Source organism: Telopea speciosissima, chromosome 1, assembly GCF_018873765.1.
Source record: "Telopea speciosissima isolate NSW1024214 ecotype Mountain lineage chromosome 1, Tspe_v1, whole genome shotgun sequence".
Classification (NCBI taxonomy): Eukaryota; Viridiplantae; Streptophyta; class Magnoliopsida; order Proteales; family Proteaceae; genus Telopea; species Telopea speciosissima.
The window spans coordinates 75,423,621-75,434,495 of NC_057916.1; the positions used below are offsets into that span (position 1 = coordinate 75,423,621).

The window sequence follows — 10,875 nt, forward strand, 5'->3', positions numbered from 1 at the left end:
ATTTAATGGAGGAAAACCTAATCGATCATGGGGTTTACAAACCCATGTTGGGTGTGTGCTATGGCACCTTGGTTGGGGTTGTTCTCATGGCCAAAGAGACCCCTAAGAATACCCCATTTTAGCCCAAGACTTTGGGGCTGCAAAACCATTCTCGGAATGGCATGAACAAGAAGATCGCACGTGGACGAGGCACATGCAAGTGCCGTCCCGAGAAACTAGATCTAAGGGTGAGAAGTCCGAGAGGGACAGGCACATGGACAGCACATGCAAGTGCCCCAAGTGCGACCCCGAGAAAGATCTGCCGTGGGAGGTCCAGAGGGACAGGCACATGGACAGGCACATACAAGTGCCAGTCCCCGAGAAAGATCTGCCGGTGGGAGGTCCGAGAGAGACAGCACATGGACAGGCACATGCAAGTGCGGTCCCTCGAGAACCTAGATCGCGGTGGGAAAGTCCGAGAGGGACAGCACATGGAGCAGGCACATGGACAGCACATGATATAGCCTTCTTTGTATGTGCGGTCCCCTATTTTAGCCTTGTTTGATAACTTATGGGGCCCAACTCTTCTAGCCCTAAGGCACTAATCTCTCCCCACGTTGTACACTCTCTTTAGGTTGACTGACCCGGCTCGGGGCGTATTAGTACGTGGGACAGTGTACTTGGCATCGAACGCCGATTTGAAGAGCTCCGATCGACGATTGACCGAGAATCAAGGTGAGTGAGTTAAGCAAACGTCTTAATTTATGGAATGTTTGTGTGTCATGTCTTGCGAATGTCATTCATGCATGTGTGCTATAATATATAATTATTAGTAAGATATGGGACGATATAAATGTTTAGATGTTGATAGGACTTTACATTCTTGTCTTGCGATATTATTTATTTTTCGCACTATGGTGCGAATGGTGTTGGATTTAGTTATGGGACTCGGGTGCCGGTTGGTTTGGACCGAGGATTCCATAATATGGACTCACTCATGGCATGTAGATCTAGGGCTTGAGCGGGATCCAAGTGCCGGTGGGTCTTGGGCTTGAGATTGCCGTACTTGAAATTGCATTAGAGTTGTCCATTGCATTAGGTGGAAACGGGATGGTGACCGACCGACGCCTTCGGTATTCACATCTCGTACTTGTATACGTGCGTATGGGCTAGAGGGGCGAGAGGATAGCCGGCCGACCGTATTTCGGTATCTATGGACTCGGCCTCCGGCCTATGCACATGCGTACCTCACTCATACAATAGGTGAATGCTGGCTAGGATAAATGTTTACCCAGATTATGACCCTTACCGACGGGGGTTAGGTGTCGGTCAAATCCGTGGGTTCCGACCGTTATTCGGGTATACCCACCCGGGAAGTTCGGCGCCAACCGTATTTTGGGCGAACGCCGGGGACGGGATTTGACTCGGGGTTTGCGTATATCTCTTGGTGGAGACCGTGCAAGAGCTTCGGCGACTCGGGTTTGTCATCGCCGGTATACCATCCGTTTATGGTACCGATGTCGGGATGCTACCTAAGGTGTTGCTATAGTACTATACGACTTAGTTGTGTGTTAGGTGGATAACAATAAAACTATACATCATCATTCATTCATGTAGCATGATTGTAAATTGTATGTGATGTACGGTCTACCTTGGTGGTATGGGACACCTTGGTATCCGTCCATCATGTATGGTTTGCGATCAACCCCATTCATTATTATTATTGTGTATGCTTGTGTGGCTTAGCTACTCATTGGGCTCGGTTGGAGCTCACTCCTCGAGGAAACATATTTTTAGTTGATGCGGTACATTCGAGCGAGTGGCACACAGTACGAGACTCCCGAGGCTGGTTACGTTGATTGGTGGGCTCGAGAGATCGTGGAGCATGGACCGAAGTGTTCTGCGATGTGTGTTCCTTGGCGGGACAATGACTTATGGCGGTGGCCATCTTTTGATGCACTTGATTATTCATTTTGAATTATAGGTGTATTCTTTTGATTCCTTTCATGATAGATGTATTATTTATATAGTAGGTAATACATAGGTCCTGATTAGAACGAATTGTACTTGAAGGGTAAACTTGAATAGATGATATTTTATATGCTATCACCTAGCTTCCGCTAACTCGATGTTATTAATATTAATCCTTTTTTTTTTTTACCTATTATCCTGTCGTTGTGAATGAGTAAGTCTTGGGTCGCATCGGTGATTACGGTGGTTAGAGAGCGTATTAGTACGCTCTAGTTGCATTCCCGTGGTTCGGGATGGGGTGTGACATAAACGACACATTGATAGCGGTTCTTGAAGCGCAGCCATGGCTTCCTTTTTTTTTTTTAATTTTATTTTATTTGCATACATATATTTTTTGTTTTTTGTTTGATATTCGAAAACCCAGATCTCAGCCATCATACAGCCAATAGGACTAAGATTTGGAGGGTTGTTCCTACCCCATTCAAGAAGCACTCGACCTGCCTTTGAAGGCCTGTCGAACACAAATCTATGAGATCTGGAATTTTCTCCTGGGATTCATATCGGCTCACTGGTTTTAGGATTTTCTCTGCTACAATCTCAAGGTGCAACTTCTCTGCAAGTATTCTTTTGATCAGGCCCATATTCGAAGGGTTTATTCTTTCTTAGAGAGCTCCACTCGATCCAGGTTAAAGGTCTATTTGGCTGGCTGGTTTAAGCCCTAGTTTGAACCATCTAATTTTGATTCTCTTCCTATTTTGGTGGACTGTTAATCGATATCTCTCTGCTAGTTCTTTGGATCTGCTATTTTGCATAATCTTTTGGGGTTTGGCAAAGAGAGTGAGAGAAAGATTCTACCGTCGTCGTGACGAAAACAATGGTTGGGGTTTTTTTTTAATGGCCGGCGGTAGGATATTCTGGGTTGTTTGCAATAAGAAGAAGAAGGGTAATTTGGTAATTTATTCACTATTTTCTTTTGAATAAGTGATAAGGGTAAAATGGACATTTCCAATTAAACATTAATAGCAGACTAACACCGTCAAGCTTCGAAGGGTGTCTAGTAATTGTTTCAAACGTTGGTAATTGGAAGCAAAATGGCCATAGTACTGGGGGTGTCCAAGTAATTTTCTCTTATTATTATTACAGGAGAATGTTCTCTGTGCCGCAGCGCAGGCTGTGCCCAGGCACAAGGGCCTGCCACTCAAGGGGGGCAGGGTGGTCATTGCACCCACCCCCGTGTGCCTGGGCGCAACCTGCGTTGCGGCACAGAGATCAGTGTCCCTATTATTATTCAATTTCTTCTTCTTCTCCTAAAATACAACATAAATCTGTGCTCTAGGAATCAACTGTGGGGTTGCAATTTGTTATAATCAAGTCAATTAACCTAATCAATTTGTCCCAACACAACTACACAAGACAATTAATCCATTCCCAAGAGAGACCCTTGACAAAACCGTAACTGGCCTGCAACAATTTTTTTTCAATCGGCCAAATGCAAGTTTGGGGGTGGGCGCCAAGACAGGAACAAGGTGGTGGCTTGGGGTTGAGAGGGGGGAGGGCGTGTAGGTTCGGGACGGGCTAGTGACTTGGGATCGTAGGTGCAGTGGCGATAATGGCCGGTGTTTGTGCTAATTCACACCCATGGAAGGGTTTTGGAGTTGCAGGTGCAGGGGCGATAATGGCCATGGGTTAGGAACGAACTGGTGGTTTGGGGTCTTAAAATTGTTGATTGTAAAAAGAATGGGATTAATAGACCTTAAAAATGATTAACGATGGGATGGTGGTGGTGAGTAGATGGGTCAACAAATGTGATTGGCAGGCAAACAAACTTAGGGAAGCGGGCATGCATTGTCCCATCCAAATCCTAGGTCCTGGTTGCCTTTGGGCCTTTGGGCTTTGATCCTGTGATGAAGCCCAAGCTTCAGGTCCCAAAGAGAGAAAAAACTAAAATAAAATATGCATCAGCCTTCACAATGGGGATGTAGCTCAGATGGTAGAGCGCTCGCTTAGCATGCGAGAGGTACGGGGATCGATACCCCGCATCTCCAATATGTTTTTTCATGTGTCTATCCATTTAAAAACAAGAATACTAATCTAGCCATTAGGCCCATTGCCTTATTTTCTCTGACCAATGAAAATGTGTCAATCTTTTATGAATATCATTTGTACTCGAGTAGCTCAAATGCTATAATAAAGGTATGAAGGTAACCTCCAATGGAATCATTTCATCCAGGCAACCTATCCTCAGCAATTTTTTTATTTTTTTGGGGGCAACCAGAAAAGTGAGTATAGCTACAGAGAGAGAGAGAGATCTTTTAAATTAACCTAGAGTTTTCTTACATATTTATCGAAAAAAGGATGAGTACTTTCATTGATAAAGCTTCAAGTATCAGTCACTTCAAAATTTCCTAAACTCAGAAACTAAAGAAGTAAATAAATAAAACAGGAAGAGACCTGTTAAGTAATCACCAAACCAAGTATTTATGTGAAGCAATCTCTGCAACACAATTAACTAATTCATTTGTTTCCACCCCTTTGCCTGCCTAAGGATATTGAAGACTCCTGTACCACTGAAACTAAAAGCGGTATTTTTTTTTTCCTAAATGATTTTAAAGGATATGTATACGAAAGTGAAACCAGACCCAAGTAGAAGGGATAAGGCTTACTGAATTGAGTTGCTTGTACTTGAAACAAACTCAAGTGGACCATAATGAATTGCCAAGGTGTTTGTGTCTTATCAAGTTGGGGCCAAGATAAGTGCATGATAAGATGCTAGTGCTACCAGCTAAACAGCAGAAACAGACCATGAAAGGTAGCTTCTGATACTCCATGAAATGAAAAGCAGATACTACTTCACTTTCTATTCCATAATTTCGCTTTTGTCCATGATATCAATCTCTTTTGTTCCAAAGAAGTAACCTTTCACTCTCACTTTCATTCACATTTTCTAAAACTCAAAAGGAAATATAACAGATTACACAAGATACTAATAACGAAACATGCAATCATTCACATAAAACTCTTGCATTTACTCACATTACATAAGTTTAAGTTCCAATTTTCGCATAGTTTCTTGGGGTCCACATATATACAAAATGTCAACCACACCTGAACTGCGAGGTATGTTGTTCTACTTCCTGGTGAGGGCACTCCTCTGAACTGTGTGGAAACAAAATTTAAAGAAAATCCATTCCACACAAGGATGGTCCACAGTACGTGATTATTTTTGTTTTGTTATCAGTCCTACTATTATTTTGATGTTTTGGAATTCCCAAATCTCAACCAAATCAAATGATCAATTGAAATTTCCATTTAAAACAAAAACAAAAACAAAAAGTTGGATCTCCAGTTATAGTCTAATATTTTGGGCTTGAAGCCAAACAAATTGAAGAGGGAAGAAAGTTTCAGTTGGAACATTTTACCAAACATTTAATCTTGATATTGCATAGCCAACCCTCTGTTCGATCATGGCATTGAATTGCCAAGAGTCCATGCATCACTGCTAACTTTAGAATTTAAATGGGTTTGAAGATCACTAGAATCATGGAAATCTGGTAAACCATGGTTTCCTCCCACTGGATGTCTCATCCCTACTCCATCCATGCTCGGAACTATTTTTCTGCTTTAGACTTGGGCTTGTTTCAGCTTACTGACTTGGGTCTGTGCCTTAAAAGCTCCATCAAAACCATGAAGTAGTGGAACAGGGAATCCGGTCCCAAACCTTGAAGCCAGAGTAAACCTGTTTTGTTCCTTAGAGCCCATATAGGCAACATTTTCAAAAATTTCTTCTTGGCACCCAAGCAAACTTCCATGATGCATGCTAGAATCAAGCATTGGATTTCCTGTATCCAAAGCCATTCTGTTCTCAAAGATTCTCGTCCGAGAATAGTTGCATGGAGGAGAATGAAGCCTCAGGCTGTCATTACAGGCTTCAGGTACTACAGCAGCTGTTGTCACACTTGTAGAACCGACTTCACCAGGACTAAACACGGAAGAGAACACTTTAGAAGATGACTCTTGTCCTTCTCTCTCTGTTTCGATTGCATTCATGGATCCAAAGGTTTGCCAGTAATCAGATTGATCTGCAGGAAATTCATTGCGCTTATGAGAATTTACAGTCCTTCTACGTTTTTTAGAACCTACAAGAGTTTCTGCAATCTGATTTTGAGAATCTGACACAAAGCTATTCTGATTCTGCACCACTTATCTGTTGTTGGTAATTTCCTTCACTCAAATTTGGTCATGGAGCATTCATCACTCAGCACTTTGTGCATCTCCTCCCTCATCCATATCAACAAGTTCTCTCTAGCAACTCTCAGCTCCTCTAATATGGATTTCATGAAGACGCAAGTATCATCCAGTGTCACAGGCTCATCAACACATCTGTAGCTCTTTCTTTTATCTTCTTCTTCACAAAGAGGCATCTCCTTTATCTTATCATACACAGCGTTGTCTCCCTTCTTACGAAGCCTGGTTCGCATTTTATTAGCTTTTTCAACTTCATGATGGTTTCCCATACTTAGAGCATTTCTTGCCTTTGGTTGAGATCTAGTAATACTGCATCCTTCCTCAACCTTGGATGACATCCAATCAGAAATCAGTTTATGCTTCTTGAGAATTGGTTCTTACCTAGAACTAGATTCATCTTCATTGATTGAAGAATCAGAGGGGTTGATGTCCCTCCTCCTCAATTCCCACTGTTGCTGAAACTTCTGCTTATGACCCATTGTGGGAAGGCAAATTCTCCTCAATCTTAGAGCTTTTCTATCTTGAAATTACAGAAAAATGAATGAAACCCAGATGTCTTGAAATACAAGTACAGGATACATTCAACCTCCAGGAGACTCTGACAGGAGATAATTAGGTCGCTTGAAAGAGGGAAACCAGTGGATCAAGAAAGTAGAATATGAACAGTTCCTCGAACACATTGTGATAGGAAAGGTGAACTATAAATTGCAATGGATTTTCTTCCTGCAAACTATATATGTGAACATAAGAATTAGGCTAAAATTCAATCAGGGGAGAAAAGATAAAAAAAGAACCCAAAAAAAATATATGTTAACAGCTTTTACAACTTCCCTCTTAATCCTATGTTCATCTTCATATCAATCCACAACCAATTTGATGGACGGAAAAAATTAACCAGAGAAAAATAAAGTTTTGCAATAACTATTTACAACATACAAAACCCTCCCTCCTCCAACGCCAATCCAATGATCCATCACCCCCAGAGGAAGAAAAAAAAAAAGAACAAGAAGAGAAAAAGACCTTACCGATTTCAATTTCTTAATCAGATAAAGAAGCTAAATATATGAAGACTACCCGTTCCCCTCGTCAGTATCAAAGAGATAAAGGAGAAAAACTGATAAAACACAGTTGCCCACAAAGAACGATTATCATAGAACACTAAAGGATTACACAAACAAAGAATCAGATACCATATAGGCTTACCTTAGTTCTGTGGACAGAAACAGAAAAGATTCATACGAACAGATTCAACCCTGCTTTTTTCCATCCTCTAAAGCAGTAAAGCTTAATCCCCTTCCCCTAGCTCTCTCTAAAAGAGGGAGAAAAATAATTTCAGTAATAGTAAGTGGATAGTATGAAGAGTCTCTTTTAAGTTTTAATGGTAGCTCTGAATATGGAGAAGAAGGGACTGGATTATGAGGCAGAGAGTAATGGAGACTTCATATTTCCCAACGAAATTGTCAGACAGTAGTACCACACTAGATAGAAATTAAATGATTTTTTTTTGTATAAAAACTTTGTTTCAGGAGAAAAGGCTAAAAAGCTAGTGTAATTATCTATCTGCACACCGCATTGCACATTGGCCCTATACCCATCAACCCCACCTCTTCTTAATTCTTATGGAGTATCCACTATCCACCAAACTCTGTTTTTTCTGTTGAGAAACATATCATAAACATCACTTGGGGGATTCATGGAATTTTTATCTCCTACAATTCTGACACCCTCTAATTCTCTACAATCCCTCACACAGGAGTTGAAATAACCACTTATCCCACCTTGGGACACTTCTCAAGATGGGGTAAGTGGTCATTTCAGCTCCCATATGAGGGATTGTAGGGAATTGAAGGGTGTCAGAATTATAGGTGATAATGATCCAGGGTTCATGAGTCTTCAAGAGTGAAGAGATTCAAAACCAAGTGGAAAGCTTTTCTCTCTTTGGTCCTCATTGGGTTCACTTATTTTCTTTTCTTTTCTTTTTTATTTTTTCTTAATGATGGAAACATTATCTGCTACAACATTCTCTATCATACATAATAGAGTTTCTACCTCTACCGTTCAATTTCACGCTGTGCTTGATGGTGGGATCCACTCATATGACAAGAAGTCCACAATAATAAAAATAAACTGAAAAGAGAAAATAATGGATATTCTCCATATAACCATTATACTGATATAATATCCTATGATAATGGTGTATTAAATGGTCTTAATTTTCCTATAAAAAAAATGGTCTTCATTTTGAAATCATAATTAAACCATTTATTAAACGATTTTATGTTTTTGGTTTAAATGATTCGGTTTGATTTCTATTTGATTTTTACACAATTATGTACATCTAGGAGTGTTAAAACAATCTAATTCAGTTAAACAGTCTGGTTCAATTTAAACTGTTTACTTAATTGGTCTCAATTTTAAAATCATAACCGAATCATTTATTAAATGATTCTTATGGTTCAATTTCGATAAACGGCTTGAGATTGATTTTACCAGTCTTACTAGAGACTATAAAACAAAAAGTAATGGTAAAATATCTTATATATGATATTGTATAAAATACCATCTGCATTTAAGTTGTTGGATAGGAATATTCGATTTTTATGTGTCTATCTAACCGCTGAAGTGTTGACTATGTTTCATTCATGATCCATGTATGAAAAGCAACCCCAAAAAAAAAAAATTATGAAACTTCTCATTATTGTTTTTATTTTATTTTTTTTGTCCCTAATAGAGGACAAAGAATACCATTATACACCTCTTTTGTTTTTGGGTAAGAATTATACACTTCTTTTCAAGATCATATGAACTAAAACCCAAAAAACTGAAAAGGAGAGTACAAAGTAGTAACCCGAAGCTAATATAAGGGCTATATGGATGACAAAGATAAGGAAAGAAAAATCAATTTAAAATTTCCATTTCCTCTCTATTGTTACTTATCTCTTCCCCTTTCCTCTTTTATAGGAATCCATTTATCTTATCATGGATTTACCAAAAAAAAATTTATCTTATCATGGAATAGGAAACTGAACTGTTTTCCCTTTTTAAGGGAATGAGAGAAACTAATTCAATATTTTTCTCTCCCCCTCTCCTTACCTCTCGTGTGTCTACTAGTGTATTTGTATGAAGTGCTTTTCATTTGTAGCTGATTAGCTATGGACAGTAATAAGGGTGTCAAAACTTAGTCCGAATCGATAAAATCGATCGTAATTGACCAAAAATACTTGGATTGAATCAAATTGATCCTTATCGGATTGGTTTTGGGCTACGGTATGATGGACCGGCTGAAAATCAGACCGTATTGAACCGATCAATATCTTGATCGAAACCAAATCAAATGAAAGTAATTAAAAAAAAATATCATTGTGTATGAGGTTATGAATAAGTGAATTGATTGTTTACTCCCCTACAAAAAGAATAAGTGAATTTATTATCCATTGATTTTAATATTAATGCTAATATTTCTAGTTGTAACGAGAATTGTTACAAATCAAAGAGTACGAGGTTATCAATCGGGAAATTGATTTGTAACAATGTTTCCTTTGATTTCGTTGTACAATATACACAATTAATTAGTAAGATTCATTTTATAATTGCAATATTAGTTACTTCTCACTATTGGCTATCCAATTATCCATTAATTTCAATATTAGTTATCTTTCACTTACAATGATAAACAATTATTTGATCTATAACACTTATAATTTTCTACAAACTCTATTTATCCATTGATTTCAATCTTGGATATATTCTCCTTTGTTCCGATCACAATATGAACACATCAAATCAATTTTCCCGTTACGTTTTGTTTACATTTTTATTTACAGAAGATGGTTTAAATTGATTTTTACTTTTTATCGGATTTTTCTTTCTTTTATTATGAATGTAAAACTTCATTGTGGTTCAAGACTGAGAACAAACCGATCAAAATCGATATTAAAAAACCAAAATAAACTGAAACCGTATTGACCCAAAACCAAAATCGATCAAAATTCTTTAATGGTTTGATTTTGGTCTCATTCATTCCTAGACCCAAACCGGACCTAACCAACTGTTTGACACCCAATTCATACTAGGCAATGGTTTCGCTCTTCCTGTGAATTAAAGAAAAGAGTCGTCGATGGAAACTGAAGGCAAGAAGCCAATCTCTATAAAGAAGGGAACCTATGGGGAACGCCATTTCTACAGAAAGCTTCATCAAAGCCATTAAACATGCTTCTCATTCTCTTCTCCTTGGCCCACCGGAAATCCATCTTTCCACCCTTTCTTCCGCCGATAAATCAGAGCCATCGGTGGTGGGATTCTTGCTTGTCCTTCTTCATCTTTGCATACTTCCTCGCCCACCTTTCATAACCTCTGTAAAAAGCCCAGTTAAAGAAAGGTAAAGAAAAAGAGAAGGATTAATTTCATAACAGAGAAGAGAATAGCGGGGAAAGGTGGAGGAAGAAGGTGAGAAAGAAGAGAAATCTTGGCAGAGACGAGGCGGTAAGCTTGGCCGAGAACCAGGCTATGCGAACCTCATTGTTGTTGTTGATGGGGCGCTCCTGCTGGGGGTGGTGGTGGGGTTCTTGCTTGTCTTTCTGCTCAAGTGCTCAGTTGAGTTAAGTTCCGAGGAGGCTCTGCCGCTCTAAGCATCGCGATGAAGCCAGGAAAGGGCGCAGGGGAAAGGAAAACTCAAAACTG

At 39.4% G+C, this 10,875-nt stretch overlaps 1 non-coding gene across 1 annotated transcript; it reads left to right on the forward strand.

Moving 5' to 3' along the window:
* Positions 1–3,922: 3,922 nt before the first annotated feature.
* On the forward strand, positions 3,923–3,995 carry TRNAA-AGC. Its single transcript has one exon. It is a non-coding gene; the product is annotated as a tRNA-Ala (tRNA).
* The last annotated feature ends 6,880 nt before the right edge of the window (positions 3,996–10,875 follow it).